Source organism: Protopterus annectens, chromosome 8.part0 (genome assembly GCF_019279795.1).
Source record: "Protopterus annectens isolate FY-2018-M chromosome 8.part0, PAN1.0, whole genome shotgun sequence".
NCBI lineage: Eukaryota > Metazoa > Chordata > Ceratodontiformes > Protopteridae > Protopterus > Protopterus annectens.
The window spans coordinates 1,499,143,865-1,499,164,553 of record NC_056741.1 but is presented as its reverse complement, the minus strand read 5'-3'; the positions used below and the strand labels follow the sequence as shown (position 1 = coordinate 1,499,164,553).

Sequence of the window (20,689 nt, the reverse complement as noted above, 5' to 3'; positions counted from 1 at the left end):
TGGCAGTAATAGCCTTAATGCCTTTGGGTCCCTGTGAAATGGTCTCTGGGTCCATAGTAGGATTCTTAAAGAGGAACTTGTGAGAGTCAGGTACTCTGTGATACCTGTCAAGTTTACTCGGAACCGGAGGTAAAGTGTCTGGTGCCAGGCTAGATTCCAAGAAGGCATCATCTACAATGTCCAGTACAGGAGGGATAGCTAAAGGCCTGTGTTGAGGTAGGAGTAAGAATTCCCTAAGCCTCCTTTTGGAGTCAGAGTAATCCTGGCTTTCCCAGTGGAAATGCTCCCTAAGAGTGTGCAAAGTTTCACCAAAAGAGAAATCTTCTGGAGGAGAAGCAGAGGGAATGGAGTCCTCTGCATCAGAATCCTCATAGGTAGATAAGGGCAAATCCTGGTCATCAGAAGAAACAGAAATTTCAGAATCCTGATCAGAAGAATCAGAAAGAAAATCAGTTCTAGGTCTCTTAGAGGGAGAAGGCTGGCTTCCCCTAATTCGAGTAATAAGGTCTTCAGCTGTTCTTATCATTTGTTTTTTAGGCATATGGTCATGACCATGTGGTTTGGACATCAGTTTTCTAGGCATGGATCAAGTTTTAGACCTTGAAGAAGAAGATGGTGTTGGTTTGATATGCAAGTCAGTAGGCCTGAATACACCCTCAGAAGCTGCTGCCTGCACAGCGGCTCCGGACCCATCCGAAGTAGAGACATCCGCAGGTTCCATAGTCGAAGAAGCATCTTGCGGCATACCGGACTCAGAATGGGTCTCAGCAGAGGCCTGCGAATCTGAAGTAGCGGGTATCAGGGGCTGCGAAAGCACCTCACTGAGTACCGGCGAATTAGCGACTAGTTTAACGGAAGAGTCATCAGCAGCTTTGGACCTATGCAGTCTGTCTCTGTCTTTATCTTTACGTTTTTTCGCAATGTCAGTAGTCGGATGGCTTATCAAAGCCATTTTTGGATAATTAAACCTAGTACCGAAATAGTTTGATGAGAAAATGAACCAACGACGAATAGTTAGAGGATTGAATAAGGCACAAAACTGACAGCGAGGGACGTCGTGGTCTGAGCCTAAGCAAGGAATGCAGTATGAATGAAAATATTTATGAGGTATTTGCTTTCCACAAGTAATACAATTGTTAACTTTTACTGACATCGGTTTAGAGCAAGAAAAAGGATCCCCAACAGGGTACTTGGCTTTTTTGAAGAATTCGGTTCTGAAACTGGAAAACGAAAATTTCAGGAGTCGGCCGATCGGCACTTGCGAACTGCTTCTGCGGTGGGCACCGCATGACAAGAAAGACTGATTTAATGGCGTCAGCTGCATGCTTTATACCCCATGACTACCTGACTTCATGGAAGAAGAGACAGCAACCGACGCAGGACCCCCGACTTGGCAATCAGGCCGGCTGAGGGCTACCTGCAAGCAGATAACCCAAATGTAATGACTGCAACAGTGAAACACGAAGAACATCTAAGCCAACATGGGAATGGAGAAAGATTCTGCTGATAGGGATGACTGCAATTAAGATACAGACAATAGACAAGAGGGGGGCTGGAATTTATTGGAGAAAACTGGCAAAGGAACCAAGGTATTGGGAGCAAATAACTAGAGAGGGAAAGGTAAAAGAATGGGAAGATGTCAAGAACTTATTTGAACTTCAGGTTAGAGAGTGCCTTCTTTATCAAAGATTGGTATCACAGTACATGCAAAGAGAAAGAAATGGGGGCAGGGTTGTAAACGAAAGACCAGCACTGGTAGATTATTTGTAGAATCTAAAATGAGAAGTTATGTACCTACCATAACGTTCCATGTTAGTTGTCTTCTCTCGCCTTCTTTCTTGCTGGATGGGTTCGGAGCCGATCCTCGGCTCCGACTCGGCCACTTACTAAAGCTCAAGAGCTAATTTTACCGGCTCGAGGCAACCCTATATCCCATGATGCAAGGCGATAACTACCCAGATCTCGTTTGGTAGCTAAGGAAAAATTATGCAATATATTCCTCCAACTGGAGAGGAGGAGGAAGAGGTAATAATTCTTCGAAAAAGACCAACCTGATCTAGTGACACTAGTAAGCTAATTAGCTGGAAAAATTGGATCCGGACTCTTCAGGAAGAGGAACAATCTTCTCGGTCTGACCAGGCTAGGGAGATGGTGGGAGGGACGCAAGAAAGAAGGCGAGAGAAGACAACTAACATGGAACGTTATGGTAGGTACATAACTTCTCAATGTTAAGTTGTCAATCTTGCCTTCATTCTTGCTGGATGGGACCACGTCCCTAGCACCTTTATCCTGGGTGGCTCAATGGAACAGACTCTTGAGAACGGTGGAACCAAAATTTGCTCTGTTTCTGGAGGCCAAGTCCAATTTGTAATGCGAAACAAAGGTATGAGGAGAGGCCCATGTGGCTGCTGCACAAATAGTGTCTATTGGAAGTCTAGCCTGAAAAGCTGTAGATGTAGCTAGTGCTCTGGTTGAATGGGCTTTTGGCCTAGAAGTTAACTCTTTACCTCTGAGTTGATAAATGTATGTAATCACAGAAGACAGCCACCTAGATAGGGTTACCTTGGATACCGGAAGGCCTTTCCTGTTCTCTGCATAGGATACAGTTGATCAGATTTCCTAAATTGTTTGGTTCTGTCCAGATAATATCGGAGTTGGCGGTGAACATCGAGATAATGTAGTTTTTGCTCCGCTCTATTAGAATAATTTGGGAAAAAAACTGGAAGATCAATAGATTGATTTAAGTTCATCTGCGATGCCACTTTGGGTAAGAAAGACGGATTAGTCCTTAGAGAAACTCTGTCTTTGTGGAAGATTAAGTAGGGAGGACGAATGCAGAGGGCATGAAGCTCAGATACTCTCCTGGCAGAAGTAATGGCGACCAGGAAAGAGTGTCTTCCAAGAAAGAAATTTCAATGAACAGGCAGCCGCAGGTTCAAAGGAGGGAAGAATCACGGATGTTAAGATTAAATTTAGATCCCACTGTGGTGGGGGGTATCTAATCGGAGGTTTAAGTAAAAATATACCTTTAAGGAATGCCTTGCAAAGTTTATGTGACATGATGTTGTGGTCCAACAAGCCGATATGAAAATTTGAAATGGCTGCCAACTGAACTTTTACTGTGGAGGAAGAAGATCCTGAGTGAAAAATTTCGGCTAGGAAGTCCAAGACCGAATGAATCTGAGCTGTAAAGGGATCTATGTTCCTAGCTTTTGCCCAGAAGGAGAAACGTCGCCATTTACTAGTATAAATCCTTCTGGTGGAAGGTTTAAGGGAAGCTACTATGATATCTCGGACGGGTTTAGAAATCATAGGAAGCCTGGCTAGGGATGGAAGTGGAGCAACCAAGCAGTGAGGTTGAGAGAAGGTATGGATTGGTGCAGCTGCCCCGACTGGTGGGTCAGAAGATCTGGAACCGGGTCCAGATGCCATGGCTGTACCAAAAGATAATGATGCAGAAACGGAAACCATATCTGTCGAGGCCAATAAGGGGCAATGAGAATCATCTTGGCTCTCAAGGCGGTTGCTTTCTGAATTACTTGTGGTATTAGAGGAAAGGGAGGAAAGGCATAGAGAAGTCCCCGGGGCCAATCTTGGATTAGAGCGTCTCTGGGGGGATGGCCTGGAAGGGGGAAGAGGGAGAAGTCATCGGGGCATTTGCTGTTTTGAGGCGTAGCAAAAAGATCGCAGCAAGGAAGGCCCCACCTTCTGAAAAATCTCTTCCGTCACAGATTGTTTGAGAGACCACTCGTGAGGCATGAGAATAGCTCTGCTCAACCTGTCCGCTATGATGTTGGACTTCCCGGGGATATGCGTTGCTATCAGAAACCGCTGAGAAGAGATTGCCCACTGCCAAAGTCTGAGTGCCTCTCGACACAGGGGATAGGACTTGGTTCCGCCCTGCTTGTTGATATACCACACTACGGACATATTGTCCGTTTGGACTGCAATAGTCCCCAGGGGAAGAGAGTCGTGGAGGGCTTGCAATGTTAAAAGCACTGCTCTCATCTCCAGGACATTTATATGCAGGTGGCATTCGAGAGGTTGCCAAGTGCCATGGACCATCCTGCCCTGATAATGCCCCCCCCCACCCGATCAGGGAGGCATCCGATGTAACCGTGGCGACCGGGGCGGGAGGAAAAAAGGGTGTGCCCTGATGGACTTGAGGGGACAATATCCACCAGGTCAGATGCCTTTTGCAAGTTGGAGTTATCATGATCCTGTGACGCATTGGAAGTCGTTGAAAGGACCATTGGGCGAACAGCATCCACTGTAGGAGACGCATGTAAAAGCGGGCAAGGGGAAGAAGTGTTATGGCGGCCGCCATAAGACCTAAAACTTTCAGGACAAACCTGGAGAATCACAAGGACGTGGTTTTGAATATCCAAGATCCTTTGGTCTGTTAACTTTGCTGAAAGTTGTACAGTGTCCAAATTGGCGCCTATAAAGGTAATAGATTGACAAGGCGACAAGGCAGATTTTTCGAACTTTATAGAGATCCCTAACCCTCTGCAAATGTGAATGGTGTAATCTCTGGCTTGGAGAAGTTGATGCCTGGTGGTGGCAGTGAGGAGCCAGTCGTCTAGATATGGAAACACCTGGAATCCTTGACGTCTGAGGTGAGCCGTAACCGCTGCCATACATTTGGTGAACACTCTGGGGGCTGTAGTGAGTCCAAATGGCAGGGCTCTGAATTGGAAGTGACTGGACCCCAGCTGAAAGCGGAGAAACCTTCTGGAGCGCCTGTGAATTTTGATGTGATAGTACGCATCCTGAAGGTCCACCGAGCACATCCAATTGTCCTTGCCCAGAAAGGGTAGAATGGACTGAAGCGTGGCCATCCGGAATCTTGTTTTCTTTACAAACTTGTTTAGTTTGCTGAGATCTAATATTGGTCTCCAGTCCCCTGTCTTTTTTGGTACTAAAAAGAACCTTGAGTAGATTCCAGATCCTATTTGGTCTGCTGGGACTGGCTGAATGGCTCTTTTTGCTAGCAGTTTTGATATTTCTGATACTGCTAAGTTCCCTTAGACCAGGTGGAACATCTGGAAGGGTTCCCTTTTGCTGAATTGGGGTTTGGATAAAGGGAATTTTGTAACCCTCGGATATGATCGACTGTACCCATTTGTCTTGAGAAAGGGAAAGCCAGGCTTTTGGGAACAGCGATAATCTTCCCCCGACTGCCTCCGAAGGTGGACAATCGGGCAACACCTCAGGGATGCTGGAAGAGTTTGTCAGAGAGAGGCTCCCTGCTACCCTGATTCTGCGGACCTCCTCTGCCCCTAGGGTGGCGGCTGTTATTGTTACCCCCTCTGCCTCTGGGGATAAACTGACTTTGTGCGTCAGGCGTGACTCCTTGAGATTTGTGGAACCACATTTTCCCTCCCTTCTGACCTTTTGGGTAAGGTCTTGGAGGGGTGTTGAAACGGACTCCTACAGCAGAAAGAGTCTTGCCATCTTGTTCGCATCTAGTCAAGGTGTCTTTCACTTGAGGTCCAAACAAGGTCGAACCATCAAAGGGAGAGTTTGTGAAGGACGCCTTGAAGGGGTCTGCAAAATTACAAAGCCGCATCCAGGAGTGACGCCTTAAAGCCACTCCTGTGCCTGCGGCCCTACTCGCTCCATCGGCTGCATATAAAATGAGCCGCATGGAGGAGTTTACTATAGCGTTTAGGGTTCCTAGCTGTGAGTTAATCTTATCCTGGGACCCAGCAGCTGACGGATCCTGTAAAACTTCTCCCAACTCTTTAAGAACATCTCTTTGAAGGCGGGTGAAGTGACAAGTAATTCAGCGACCGCTTGCCGTACCTATCCATAGTCCTGGAATCCTTGTTAGGAGGATGGACAGGTACTGAAGGATCAGCTAGTTTCTTCTTGGTGGCTGCAGCCACCACCATGGCATCAACCGGGACACCTTTTGTCAAAAATTGCCTATCAGGTGGGGCCGTGATGAATTTAGAAGGCCTCCGAGGAGTGGGTTCCACCGAATCCGGGGCCATCCACGCCTTGCAAGCCACCACGTCCATAAGAGGGTCGAAAGGTGGAGACGCCCAGGAGGTGGAGGGCCGAGAACCGAACGCCTCCAGTTATACCGACTCGTCCTCGGAAGGATTAAGGGAAGGCCAATTCCCCCTCTGCTTAAGGAGTTCAAGGATGTCTGAGAAAGAGACATCCTCAGAGGGGGACCTTGGGGATCCCTCCGACTCATCCAAGTCAGTATCGGATGTAATAGACTTAGGGGAGTCTAGATGTTTCCTCTTACATGTCCTCTTACGCGGAGGCTCACCTGACGGGTCAGGAGAAGCCTCGGAAGAGGAAGATATTCCCAGTGGGGAAACCTGTGGCGTTGGATCTCTGGGTCCAGGAGCAAGAGAGTGGGAAGAGACGTCAGCAGGCACTGTAGTGGGAGGAGCTGATGGAACTGACCGTTGACTACGCCCTGGGGCTAGTATACTCCTCATCACCTTGAAGGCTCCCCCATCAGAGAGACCAGAAGACTCCCGCTCCGAAGAGATAGGAACCCCAGGCCGCACCGACAGGGATGGTTCCGAGGCTGATGTTGGGGCTGAGCTCACCAGCGCCGAAGCTCCGAGAGGGAGAACGGGGTCGGACAAAGGTCTGATGCCACTCGCCCCCTCGGAGCCGACGAGAGACTCCAGACGCCCGGATCCCTCCAATGAAGACATCAAGGAGGAAATCAGACCAGATGACGATGGAGCTGAAGGAGGGGGTGCTATCAGCTCCGAAGTCACAACAGTCACGGCTCCAAGGAGCTCCGGCTCCGAGCTCTGTAAGAGAGTCGAAGGAGGAATGTTAGGTGGATGTGTAATAGCTACCGTCTGTTGAGACGGGCTATGGAGCATTTGGGCCAATGCCTGAGACTTTAATAGTCTACTCACCACTCTCTCAAGGTCGTGGTCGGACAGCCTGGACGACCGAGAAGACCGGCTCCGCTCCGAGAGCAGGGATGATCTCGGAGCCGAATGTATCGACTCCAACGAGGGGGATCTTGATGTCTTTCTTGAGATAGGTGGAGCTGAAGGAGCTGAGGATACGTCGGCTCCAGCCGGAGCCGACACTGAGTGCCCAGATTTAGCAGTATCGGCGCCGGATGGAGCCAATACTGTAGCTTGTGTCACAGAAGGCGAATCAGTAGCCGATGGCTTAGGGCTTGGAGCCGAAGGCTTAACTGGTTTCGAGGGCTTCCCCAGAGCCGACTTAGTCGGGGAGCTCTCAGGCTTTAATAAGCCCCTCAGTATTAATTTATTTCTGTGCTCCTGCAGGACTCTTGGGCTGAAGGCATGGCAGACAGCACAAGAGTCCTGCAGGTGCAGAGGTCCCAGGCAGTAAACACAAGAAGTGTGACCGTCTGTCAGAGTCATCTTCTGACAGCACGAGTCACACTTCTTGAAGCCTGAAACCTTTGTGTCCTTCGACATAACTGTGTCGAGTAACACTAAGTGACAAAAACACAGACACACACACAATAAACACCCAATCCAAAAAAATTAAAACAGGGATACAAACACACTCAAACACCACACAGAATCCCTGACAAAAATTAGAAAAGGGGGGGGATTAAGGCCTAACTTAGGGGATGGGATAAATAACTGGAAAAAATAGGGAACACTAACGGGAAAAAGGGTTAAACTAATCGTTAAGAGTTTACACAACGGTAGTGACTAAAACTAAAGGGGAGAGACTAAAAGTCTGAAATTTTAAAAAACTTACCAGAGCCGGTAAAAAGAGCACCTCGCAAGCGAAAGCGGCAAATGAGATCTGGGTAGTTATCGCCTTGCATCATGGGATATAGGGTTGCCTCGAGCCAGTAAAATTAGCTCTCGAGCTTTAGTAAGTGGCCGAGTCACCCATCCAGCAAGAATGAAGGCGAGATTGACAACTTAACATCAGAAGCTACCATTAAGAAAGGAATAACTAGTAGAGCATATAAATATTGCATGATAACTATAAGAATCAATCAAAGGTGGTTAAAAAAGATTGGGAAGAGAGACTGGATAAGCAATTCACAAAGAAACAATGGGGGATATATGTATGACTCCAAAATATGCAATAAAGTCTAGACAACTTAGGATCTTTGTTTAGAAGTATTTACATAGGTATTTTTATACTCCAAAGAATTTTTCCTCAGGTAGATAGCAAATGTTGGAGGTATGACGGGTAAGAAACAGGTAATGGGCAACATATTTTCTGGGAGTGTAATGAGTTGGCAGACTTTAAAGATTCCCTGCAGACTGCTCTGTCGGAGATGCTGGGTGAACAAATTAGTGGAACTAAGGAAATGATTTTTGAGCTATGACAGAATTGTAATTGCCTAGACATATTAAGGCCTAGCTGAGTCTAATTATGATGGCTGCCAAAAAAGCATTTACTAGAAAATGGAAATCAAAGTCTAAGCCAACTTTACTAGAAGTAGTGAATATAGTAATAGAGATAAAACAAGTGGAATTGGGATCTTTAGAAAAGGGTAGGTGCAAATTGCACAGGAAAAAATGGGAATTGTGGGATCAACACATGCAGAGGAGGAATGAGGTTTAAAAGAAGGCAGGATGTGAATGAGCTATATAATGGTTGACTGACCATGTAACTCTTTGACTTGAGTCCAGTTCCTGCTGCCATTTTCATAGTGTGTTTCTTAATTTTGAGTTTTTATTCACTACTCAGCATCTTGATTTTATCTCATTAAGGATCTGTTTTAACAAGAAGTCCACGGTTGAGTTAATATAGGTAATAAAATCATGAAGTCTGTCCATTATATCGGGTCTATATTATACCATCGAATACTTAAAAAAGCGAACGATGAATAATCAACCTCATGTAAGCTTAAGCTTACAATCTCGAAAGCTCAGAACAGTAATTTTTTTCCAAGGGGAAATAATACATAAAGTGGGGGGGGGCTTTGCCCCCCCACTTAAATATACCAACTCAGAGATCGCACTACAGTGCCGAAAACGGCAAAGTAACGGAAGTGGCTAAGCAAATTCTTTCCCTGGGAAAGAATTCGCTTAAAAGCAGCTTCGCTATTTTGCCTTTTCGTTGTTTTAAGTTCAACCAAGACGCATTCGATAGAATGTGCCTTCGGTCATCTAATAGGAACCCATTATATCAGTAAAGACAAATACCATCCAAAAATCTACTGTATAAAATCCAGCTAGAATGGAAGTCTGAATTAAAGACAAAACTCTTCAACCGATATGCCATAACCAAGTTTGCATATAAAGGGTAATAAGCCACTCCCATGGCTACACCTGTTCTTCACAAATACTCCCCTTCAAAAAATACATATTTGTTTTCTAGCACAACCCTCAAACATTGACAGAAGATAGAAATTTCAGAATTGTTAAACTCATTCATTTCAGACATAGTAATATTATACCAGTCTAGCCCTTCTTTCAAAGGTGTTACTGAGAATATATCTTTCACAGACGTCGTAACAAAAGCCAGATTCTTACGGAACAAGTTATCATTGATTCTCATCAAAAGGTTGCAAGAATCTAAGAAATGGAATATTATGGACAACTCTTTTCCCACATTAATAACAACACCATAAGCATGCAATAAGTGGTGGCAGATCTGGGCCCACAGGTTGACGGCAACATTTCCTTTGACCACCACATCTCCGCAGTGGTAAGAAAGGCTTTCTACATTGGCCACCTCATATGCTAAGGCACTGCATCCAGAACAAGAGAGGTTAAAACCTCCCTGTACTCATCGCTCATTAGGCCAATAATAGAGTACAATGCTACCTTTGGTATGTACCTTACCAAGCACATGCAGCAAGTGGAAACACTTTAAAGGCTTCTTACAAAGAAAATTCAAGGTCTTCAGCATATGTCATACATTGACAGACTGAAATTATTGTCACCTCACTCAGTGTCTTATAGACTATTCAGAGGTGACCTCTGCCTTGACTATAAAGCAATCTCAGATCCTACGCTTATGGAAATGCTGCACATTCATACATCAAATGGTATAAGATGCACTCGCTCTAGGGAACTCAGCCTAGTATGTGACATCAGCAGGACTTCCTGGAGAGAGAGATATGCCTCAAAGAAGTTACCTCTCCTCTGGAACAAATGTCCAAATTACATGAATCAGAGACCCTCACTGATCCTATTTAAGAATAATTTGGAAGATTGGATGGGAAACCATAAATACACTCCGGAAATTTCACCTGTGTCCCTCTTGGACAGGCACAGAGGTTGCTGACTTAGTTCTGCTTAATACCTTGATATTCTTGGGAACAGGGGTTGTACTTGGTTAGGCTTGTAAGGGCCCTAGGGCCATTAGTCTAGTAACCTCCTATGATCCTTAAAATCAATTACTTTAGCAATAGGATGGGTCAGGTCTTGGATCCTATTGCATCAGTGATCGGCCTCAGTGGTATGATTATCTACACCTTTATGTATTTTGGGAATCCCAAATATGGAGGGAATATATTGACGTTATGTTGTCTTATCTTGCCTTTATTCTTGCTGGTTGGGTTCGGAACCGATCATCGGTTCCGACTCGGCCTTTTACTAAAGCTCGAGAGCTTCGACTGTCTTGAGGCTACATCCTATGCCATCATGCCTAGGGAAGATTACCCAGATCTCATTTGCTGCTAAACAGATCGGATGCTTCTCACTAAGCTCAGGCTAAGGGAAATAATTTTCTTGTTATCTGTTATATTAATACTGTTGTAGTGATTTAGCTACTGTGTGGTTAGGATTCACCAGTTTGGGTTAATCCTTCATTTTTTTCTACTTGTTGTGTTTGCTTGTTGTTGGCTTTCGCTAGGCCTATAGTTCAACCATATCCCATTTCTATCTATATTTAAACTAACTTTCCTTTTATCTTCCATTAAAGAAGCCGTTTGAGTTAGAGGGTTTGTTTTTTTCCTTAAGCCCATTAGAGGGCTCCTCTTTTCTCATCCCCCTTTCTCTAGAGGTCTCGTTGTTTAAGCTAGAGACATCGCCTCTGGCTAGAGGAGATCATCATTTAAAAGAGAGACTTCTCCTCTAGCCCCTTTTTCTCCTCCTGTGGGACTGTTTAAAAAAAAAAAAGTTAGACATATTTAGCCTCTCCTTTTCTAGGAGCTATTTAGCATTTTTTGACAGTTTGTGACAGTTGTACTAGTTTACTAAACTTTGTTATTGCTATAATGTCTAAAGACGGGAAAGAAACAAAGCAATCAGGCTTCAAGAAGTGTGATTCTTGCTCTCAGATGTCCTTGACCGATGGGCACACTAGCTGTGTGTACTGTTTGGGTGCTGTACAATTACAAGATTCTTGTTCTGTTTGTCATGAGTTTAGTTCCAGGGTCTTAATGGAATGCAAAAATAAGATTATAGTCAGGGGTTTGCTGAAAGTTCCCTTCTCGGAAGCACCTCCTCTAAATCTTCTCAATCCCCAAAATTGGACAAGTCTCACAAGAGAGCATCTTCATCAACTCCAGCTTCTGAGCCATTGAAAAAAACAGGCAAAGGACACATCTGCGGGCCCGAAAGAGAAAGTACAGTTTTGTACCTACCATAAATGTAGATGTTCGAGTGCTAATACAGCTGCAGTCATAACAGATGGGTTCTCCTGCCGTCAGGCGGGTCCTCGGTCGGCCGAATTCCAAAGTCTAGGTCCGGCGTCGGTTGTCGTCGCCTCTTCCCTGACGTCAGTGCGACAGGGGTATAAAGGAACCAGCCGACGCCATTTTCTTCAGTCTTTCTTGCCCCAGATGTCAGGTGCCCCCAGAAGGAAGGCAAAACATAATTATATGTCATAATGCAATGCAATAAAATCAAAAAACCAGTAGTGCAAGCAAATACACCATAAAAGAATACCCCAATCATGTTGTATGAGGAGGTGTTAGCCATTAGGATTGTCCCAAGAGGGGAAGGAGGGAGGGAATCCTGGACTGCAGCTGTATTAGCACTCGAACATCTACATTTATGGTAGGTACAAAACTGTACTATGTTCATCGTGCATACAGCTGCAGTCATAACAGATGGGTAGAATCCCAAAGCTAAGAAAGGGGTGGTAGGCACTAGGTGGTACTCGGAGGAGCCAGGATGCCTTGCAAGACTGCAGTGGCAAAGCCTGCCCTAGTTTTGGAGTATAATGGTAGGTGGTAGTGCTTGGAGAAGGTATGTACATAACTCCAAGTGGCTGCTTCCATAATATCTTTGGTAGGGACTCCTCTGAGAAAGGCTGCAGAGGTGGCAGTGGCCCTTGTGGAGTGAGATCTGATGCCTGTAGGTACAGTCTTGCCATGAAAGGAATAGCAAAAGCGTATGCAGTGGGCTATCCATTTAGAAATTGTCTGTTTCAAAATTGGCTTTCCTTGAGCTCCTACAGCATAGGACACAAAGAGCTGGTCTGATTTCTGAAAGGCTTTGTTCTGTCCAGATAATAACGTAGCTGTCTGTGGATATCCAGGGAGTGTAGTAGTCTCTCCCCTTTGTTTTGAGGATTAGGATAGAAGGTAGGTAGATGTATGGCCGGATTCAAAGCTACCTTGGATACCACTTTAGGCATAAAGGACGGGTTGGTTCGCAAAGAAACTCTGTCCTGATGGAAGATGATGAAAGGCTGCACAGCCATGAGTGCTTGTAGTTCTGAAACTCTACGAGCTGAGGTAATTGCCAGAAGAAAAGCTGTTTTCCAGGACAGATATTGCAAATCTGATGAGGAAGCTGGTTCAAAGGGAGGCAAGGTCAGTTTTTCCAGAATGAAATTGAGATCCCAAGCAGGTATTGGCTGTTTTCTTGGTGGTCTTAGATTCTTAGCCCCTCTGAGGAACTGCCTTAAGAGAGGGTGTGAGAATAAGGGTGGGTCAGTGTTGTATTCTGCAGAAATGGCTGAGGCATGGATTTTGATGGAGGAGAATGAAAGTCCACTGCTTAACAGCTCAGTTAAGTACTGTAGTATTTGAGGTAAATTCAGTTTCTCAGGATCCTGACCCCTTTTCTCATTCCAGGCGCAAAACCGCTTCCATTTTGCAGAGTAAGCTTTTCTAGTTGACGGCCTTCTGGCCTCCAAAATGACATCCTGAACCTCCTTGGAGAGAAGGGTTTGTTGTGATGCTAAGGGATCTTCCATGCAGCTAGATTGCGTGTCTTTAGCTGGCTGTGAAGAGTTTTGAAGCTGTGTTGAGTCAAGAGAAGTGGCATTAGAGGCAGTGTCCATGGTGGTGAATGCGTCAGGCTCCTCAGGAGTGGGTACCAGTGTTGTCTTGGCCAGTCCGGAGCAATGAGGATCATCTTTGGTCTGTCTGCTCTGGTTTTCAGTAGAACTTTGGGCAGCAGAGGAAGAGGTGGGAAGGCATAAACTGTCATTGATGTCCAACAAAAGGAGAGAGCGTCCCCTCTCCAGGCCTTTGGGTGGAAAATCCTTGAGCAAAACTTTTTCAATTGGTGATTTTTGTGGGAGGCAAATAGATCTATGTCTGGCCTTCCCCATGCCTGGATTATTTCTGTAAAGACTTTTGGATGCAACTTCCATTCGTGTGGATCTGTCATATTTCTGCTTAGGTTGTCTGCCAGCGTGTTTTCCTTGCCTGGCAAGTACTGTGCTTGTAGTACGAGTTGTAAGTCCATGGCCATGTTCCAAAGTGACATGGTCAGTCTGCATAGGGGGTAGGAATGTGTTCCTCCCTGCTTGTTTATGTACCACATAACTGTGGTGTTGTCTGTTCTTATCAGTAGTTGTCCTGGTTGCATTATGTCCTTGAAAGCTATAATAGCATTTATTACTGCTAGCATTTCCTTTTGATTGATGTGAAGGTGCTTTTCTTTTTGGGACCATTTGCCCTGAATGCACCGATCTGCCATGTGCACCCCCCAGGCGTAGTCTGAGGCGTCTGTTGTGATGACTTGGTTTGCTTGAGGCTTGCTGAATGGAAGGCCTGTGTTTGTTTGGCAAGCTTGAGCCCACCACAGAAATTCCTTTTGCAGACATGGAATTAGTGGTATTATTGTTTCCAAACTGTGGCTGTGTTGTGACCATATGTTTTTTAGGTACCATTGAAGTTTCCTCATATGCAGCTTTGCACATGGGATTAGTAAGATGCAAGATGTCATGAATCCCAGAGCCTGCAGGAATTTCCTTGCAGTAAGCCTGGTGCAATTTGCTAGTGCTGTGAAATATTGAGTTAGCTGCCCCTGCTTCTCTGGCGTGAGGTAGGCCATCTGGGTGTTTGTATCCAAGTTGGCACCCAGGAAAATTATCTTCTGAGAGGGTATTAGTCTTGATTTCTTTTTGTAAACTGTGTATCCCAGAGAGCTCAACAACATTATTACACAAGCCAGATGTTTCAGAAGTATGTTCTTGCTGTCCGCTTGGATCAGGCAGTCGTCCAAATAAGGGTATATTTGTATCCCTTGAAGTCTGCAGAAGGCAATTACTGATGCCAGGCATTTCGTGAATACTCTGGGCGCAGTAGATAAGCCAAAGGGCAATGCAGAGAATTGATAATGAATTGAACCTGCAAGAAATCTGAGGTATCTTCTGCAATTTTGTCTGATTGGGACATGCAGGTATGCCTCCTTGAGGTCCAATGTAACCAGCCAAGACTCCTTGCCCAGCATGGGAAGAAGTTGCTGTAGAGTGAGCATCTTGAATTTTGGTACGAGTAGAAATGTGTTTAGGATGGACAGGTCCAAAATAGGTCTCCAATCTTTTCCCTTCCTTGGTACCAGGAATAGCCTGGAATAAAAACCTTGACCTTGTTCGTGTGTAGGTACCTCTTGAATAGCTTTCATGTCTATGAGCTTTGTAATTTGCCTTTGTGCCTCTGCCCTTTGATTGTGTGGCAGGTTTGGCATGCCTCTCATTTTTGGAAGGGTGTGAAAATGAAATCTGTAGCCTCTGTTTATAATGTCCAGTATCCATTTGTCTTTTGTGACAATATGCCAATTTTTTGAAAATAATGACAGCTTTCCTCCTAAGGGGGCTGCCATTTGAGACCTGGTTGGCATGCAAAGGGGAAAGTCATTGGGTTTGCTTTCTGAAAGATTGCGAGTTGCCCTCACCACCTCTTTGTGTAGGAGCTTGCCATTGTCTGCCTCTATACGATCCTTGGGATTGTCCTCTGTCCCTCGGGCGCCTGTATCTGCCTCTTTGGGGTCTGTCTGTGGCAGGAAAGGACCAGTTTTTGAAGGCCAATTTCTACTAAAACGTGGGGGTTGAACCTGTAGAAATTCTTTCACTGTTTGCATTGATTTAGCCTTTTCCTCCATTTTCCTTAATACCTCCTCAGCATTAGCACCAAATAGTACATCCTTTTGAAGAGGGGCGTCTAGTAATTTAGCTTTGACATGATCAGGCAGGGCTTGTTCCTTGAGCCAGGCATGCCTGCGTATGACTGATCCTGTAATAGCAGCTCTGCATGAGGCCTCTAGAGCATCAAAACCACATTGTAAGGTATGCTTACCCACTTGTTCTGCACTATGCATCAAATCCTGCAACTCCTTCAGTGCTGGTTGTTCAGGCGGTGACATTTTACTTTTCAATTCTGATAACAAAAACTGTTGATATTTTAGCATATGAAACTGACAGTTTAAGGCCCTCATGGATAAGGTAGCCGAGGTATATACCTTTTTTCCCCACCTTTCTAAGGATCTGGAATCTCTCTCGGAAGGCAATGGATTTTTAGCAATGGATGCCTTAACACCCTTGGGGCCCTGTGAGATGGTTTCTGGGTCAGCAGCATGGCTTTTGTATAGAAACTGGTGTGAGTCAGGAACCCTGTAGTACCTGTCAGGCTTAACAGGAGCTGGAGGTAGAGAGTCCGGGTTAAAGCAGGCCTCTGAGTAAACATCATCTAGTATGTCCAAGACAGGAGGTATAGCCAGAGGCCTGTGCTGAGGAAGCAAGAGAAATTCCCTGAGCCTTTTCTTGGAATCAGAATAATCCTGGCCTTCCCAGTGGAAGTGTTCCCTTAACGTATGCAAAGTTTCCCCAAATGAGTAATCCTCAGGGGGAGATACAGAAGGGATGGACTCCTCGCATCAGAGTCTTCAAAAGGGGAGTAAGAATGCTCCTCATCATCAGAGTGCTCTGAAATAATGGAGCCCTGATCAGAGGAGGGGGAATCTTCCTCCACCCTAGGCCTTTTGTCTGGAGGGGGCTGAGAACCTCTGATAAGAGTAATTAAATCCTCAGCCATTTTAAGCATCTGTTTCTTAGGCATGGGGCCTGGAGATGGGCCCTGAGTAGCTGGTCTCAGAGTGCATGGTTGCTTTAGACTTTGTGAAAGCTTTGATGGAGAAAGAAGAGGAAGGTCTGAAGACACCTTGAGTGGAGGTGGACCTGTCCACATTCTGAGTTTCAGCGCCAAGAGTGGCTTCGGTATCTGTAGTCGGGGTGTGGGCCGAGGAGCCTGCGACCTCAGGTACAGGAGACACCGTCAAAGACAGGTCGTCGGTAGGTGCCTCACTGAGAACCGGACCACGTGTAGTCGGCTTTGGCGTGGTGTCGGCAGAGGCCGCGGACCTCGTGTGTCGGTCCTTGTCTTTGCGTTTTTTAGACAAAACCAGACTCGGGGTATCCGACGACATGGTATAGTTAAATGCTTTTCTAAAATAATGCTAGGCGAACTCTGCCCGACGCTTAATAGTGCGTTTGTTGAATATAGCACAAAAGCGACAGGCCGAGACCTCGTGGTCTGGGCCTAAACAAGGTATACAGAGAGAATGGAAATCCTTATGCGGTATTTGCTTCCCACAAGAAATACAATTATTAACTTTGTCTGACATCGGTCTGAGGCAAGAAAAGGTTCCCCAACGGGGTACTTAGCTTTTAAAAGACTTCGGTTTCCAAAATTTTCGTAATCTCAGGAGCTGGCCGACCGGCACTTGCGAACTGCTTCTGCTTCGGGCACCACGCGGCAAGAAAGACTGAAGAAAATGGCGTCGGCTGGTTCCTTTATACCCTTGTCGCACTGACGTCAGGGAAGAGGCGACGACAACCGACGCCTGACCTAGACTTTGGAATTCGGCCGACCTAGGACCCACCTGACGGCAGGAGAACCCATCTGTTATGACTGCAGCTGTATGCACGATGAACATCTCCTTCGGCTCCACCAGTTATTTTGGAAATGACCAAGACTCGTAGTTGGAATCGGTCCCCAGCTGTGGAGCCAGTTTCCTCAGTTCCAAAGTCACCTATTTGGCAATCAGTGGCTGGAAGTATCAAGTCCTCGACCCCATCCTCTCAATCCTCCAGAACCCTGCTGGACAAAGATGTGGAGCAGGTGGTCAGGAGGCTACTACGGACCCCAGCTCTAGCCAAGATTCCTTCGAGTCCAGCCCAAAAGGAACTGGATCCAACAAATGTCACTACCCCTTCTTCGATTCCTCCTCCAACCCGAGTGGCTTCAGAGCCAGAGTGCTTGGATGTTATTGTGGTGGAACCATCGGGTCCGAGACCTGCCCCAGGGTCTTCACCCCCAATTTTCGCTCCGACTTTTCCGGTGCCATCACTTGTCGAAGGGTCTGGGAGCCGACGCTCCCCCGTCGGGTCCGGGGAGGAGAGTTGGGTTGGACCTTTGTCGGATCCGAATCAACCTCTCGGGGCTTTGGCATGGGTGATCTCGGTGCCTACATTGGCCTCGGAGCCCACCTCCTTGGTGCAGGGGAAGTCTCCTGGCTCTTTGGAGCCAAAGGCTCTCTCAGACCCGGGTTGTGGCACCTTCAAGGTCATGAGGAGTGTGCTGTCAGCCCAGACGGCCCCATTCTTGGATCCAAGCACTCTTCCCCCAAAAGTGCTGATGTCTGCCTCTCTACCATTACTCCCTCCTAGACGTAGAGAACCAGTGCCCCAGGATGCCCCCATTGGGTGAGACACTCTCTTCTGAAACCTCCCCAGAGGACCTCTATGGAGAGGTCCCCAGGGATAGAACTTGTAAGAGGAAACATCTAGACTACCCTGAGCAGTCTGTCACTTCAGACACAGACTTAGATGACTCGGAAGGGTCCCCACTGGCACCCTCTGAGGATGTCGCTTTTGCGGACATCCTAGAAATCCTTAAGCAGATAGGTGGCTAAAAGGCCATTAACCCATCTGAGGACGAGTCTGTGTACCTGGAGGCATTTCGTTCTCGACCCTCCACCTCATGGGTGACTCTGCCTTTTGACCAGCTCCTTAATGTAGTTGGTTGAAAGGTGTGGGGCTCTCCAGATTTCATGGAACCCATTCTGAGGGGGCCCAACAAATTTATTTCTGCCCCCTGCGATAAGGGATTTCTGTCAAAAGGTGTCTCAGTAGATGCTATGGTGGTGGCGGCCACCAAGAAGGAATTGTCTGAGACTTCCTCATCTGTCCATCTGATGAACAAAGAATTTTGAACAATGGACAGATATGGAAAGCATATGTTCTCATCAGCGGCCTTTACACTCAGGTCGCTGAACGACTTGACTCATTTTACAAGACTTCACAGGGATCTTCTGAAGGAGTTAGGAGATACCCTTCAAGGTTCTACAGCTGCAGGGGTCTCAGACAAGGTGTCCGCTCCGCTTGATACCTTAAATTCTGTATCCTCTATTTGACTCATATCTTATGCAGCTGATGCAGCGAGTAGGACAGTAGGTGCAGGTATCTCCCTAAGGAGGCATTCCTGGATAGGCCTATGCGAGTTTGCTGAACCCTTCAAGCCCTTCTTTATAAACGCCCCTTTTGATGGCTCATTCTTGTTGGGCCTAAAGTACAAGAGACTCTGACCAGATGTGAACAGGAAGGTAAGACTCTGCTGTGGGAGTAGATTGTTCTCTCCCTTCCAGACCTCATTCCAAAGGTCAAAAGGGAGGAAAGATGTGGTTCCGTAAATCACAAAGAATTTTACCAGATGCACGTGGTGACTATTCCCCCAGGGGCAGAGGGGGTAACAATAATGGAAGACAACAACCTTGCGGCAGAGGGCGCCCGCAAAACCAGGGCGACAGAGGTACGTTCTCTGACAGGCCCTTCCAGCTCTCCTGAAAGGAGGCCTGCCTGTCCACCTCTGGAGGCAGTCAGGGGCAGATTATCACTGTACCAAAAAGCCTAGCTAGATATTGCACAAGACAAATGGGTACAGAAAATAATATCCAGAGGATACAACATACCCTTCTCCTTCCAACCCCCACAACAAAGATCAGCCCCGGACATTCCACCCAGTCAGAGGGATCAAGCAATCATAGAAGTTCAAAGGTTGCTAGAGAAAAGAATCATTCAAAACGTCCTTGCAGACCAAATCGGATCCGGAACTTACTCAAGGTTCTTTTTAGTTCCAAAAAAAAGACAAGAAACTGGAGGCCCATTTTGGATCTCAGCAGACTAAACAAGTTGGTAAAAAAAATCAAAGTTCTGGATGGTAACACTGCAGTCAGTATTTCCCTTTCTGAGAAAAGGGAATTGGATGTGCTCTATAGATCTCCAGGATGTGAACTATCACATCAAAATGGACAGGCTATCCAGGAGTCACGCTTTTGGCTGGGAGCCAGTTATTACCAATTCCAAGCTCTGCCCTTTGGTCTCACTACAGCCCCCAGAGTGTTCACCAAATGCATGGCAGTAGTTACGGTTCACTTGAGACGTCTAGGATTCCAAGTGTTTCCATATTTAGATGACTGGCTCCTGACCGCTACCACTGAGCACCTAGTAGTCAAAACAAGAGACACCACCATTCATCTGTGCTCTCAACTGGGCATTACAATAAAATTCGAAAAATATGCCTTGTTGCCATCACAACATATTTCAATCACAGGAGCAGGCAAACACAAAGGACATGTAGCAAAACTTCCTCACGACAGAGTTCAAACGCTACAGCATCAAATATCCCTCTGACTCAATCAGAACAAGGTACAGGCAAAGTCTGTTCTGAAGGTACTGGATACAATGGCAGCAGCGATTACTCTAATACCCCTTACATGCTTATACATGAGAGTCCTTCAATGGTTACTTTTTGCTCAATGGTACATGCAGGAGCTACTCAGGTTACACAAGATTATTACAGATTCTTGCAAGAGGGGGCTGCATTGGTGGCTTCAATCAACCTAGGTACTTCTGGGCAGATCATTCTTCCCCCCACATCCAGTAGCTATAGTGACCACGGACGCTTCCCAGATAGGGTGGGGGGATAGACGGTCCAAGGAACTTGGCAGGACAGTGAATACCACTTGCATATCAATGTCCTAGAGATGAGAGTGGTGCTACTGATGTTGCAAGCATTTGAGAGCTCCCTTCCACTAGGAACAATTACAATCCAGATCAACAATGTCAGTCGTGTGGTATATAAACAAGGCGGAACCAGATCCACCCCCTATGTCAAGAGGCTCAGAGAGTATGGCAGTGGGTAGTATCCTCCCGTTTCCCGATAGTAACGTACATCCCTGGAAGATCCAACGTGATAGCAGACAAATTGAGCAAAGCTATTCTAATGCCTCATGAGTGGTCCTTGAATCAGGAAACTGCGAATCAGATTTTTCGTAGGTGGGGCAAACTTTGCTGTGACTTCTTTGCCATGTCCATGAATGCCAAATGCAGCAACTACTTTGCCCTCATTCCCCCACCAGGGGAGGCACCAAGGGATGTACTTGCACTCGATTGGCCCCCAGGTCTCCTTTATGCTTTTCCACCTTTCCCTTTAATCCCCAAAGTTCTATAGAAAGGCAAGTTATTGGGATGCAGATTAATACTCATCACTCCATACTGGCCTCGT

The 20,689-nt window shown here is 46.3% G+C and overlaps 1 protein-coding gene across 2 annotated transcripts in view; it reads right to left on the bottom strand.

Annotated features, from left to right (window-relative positions):
• Window positions 1–20,689, bottom strand: part of PRDM10 (PR/SET domain 10) — a 1,088,540-nt gene that overhangs the window by 581,831 nt on the left and 486,020 nt on the right. The window lies entirely within an intron of this gene.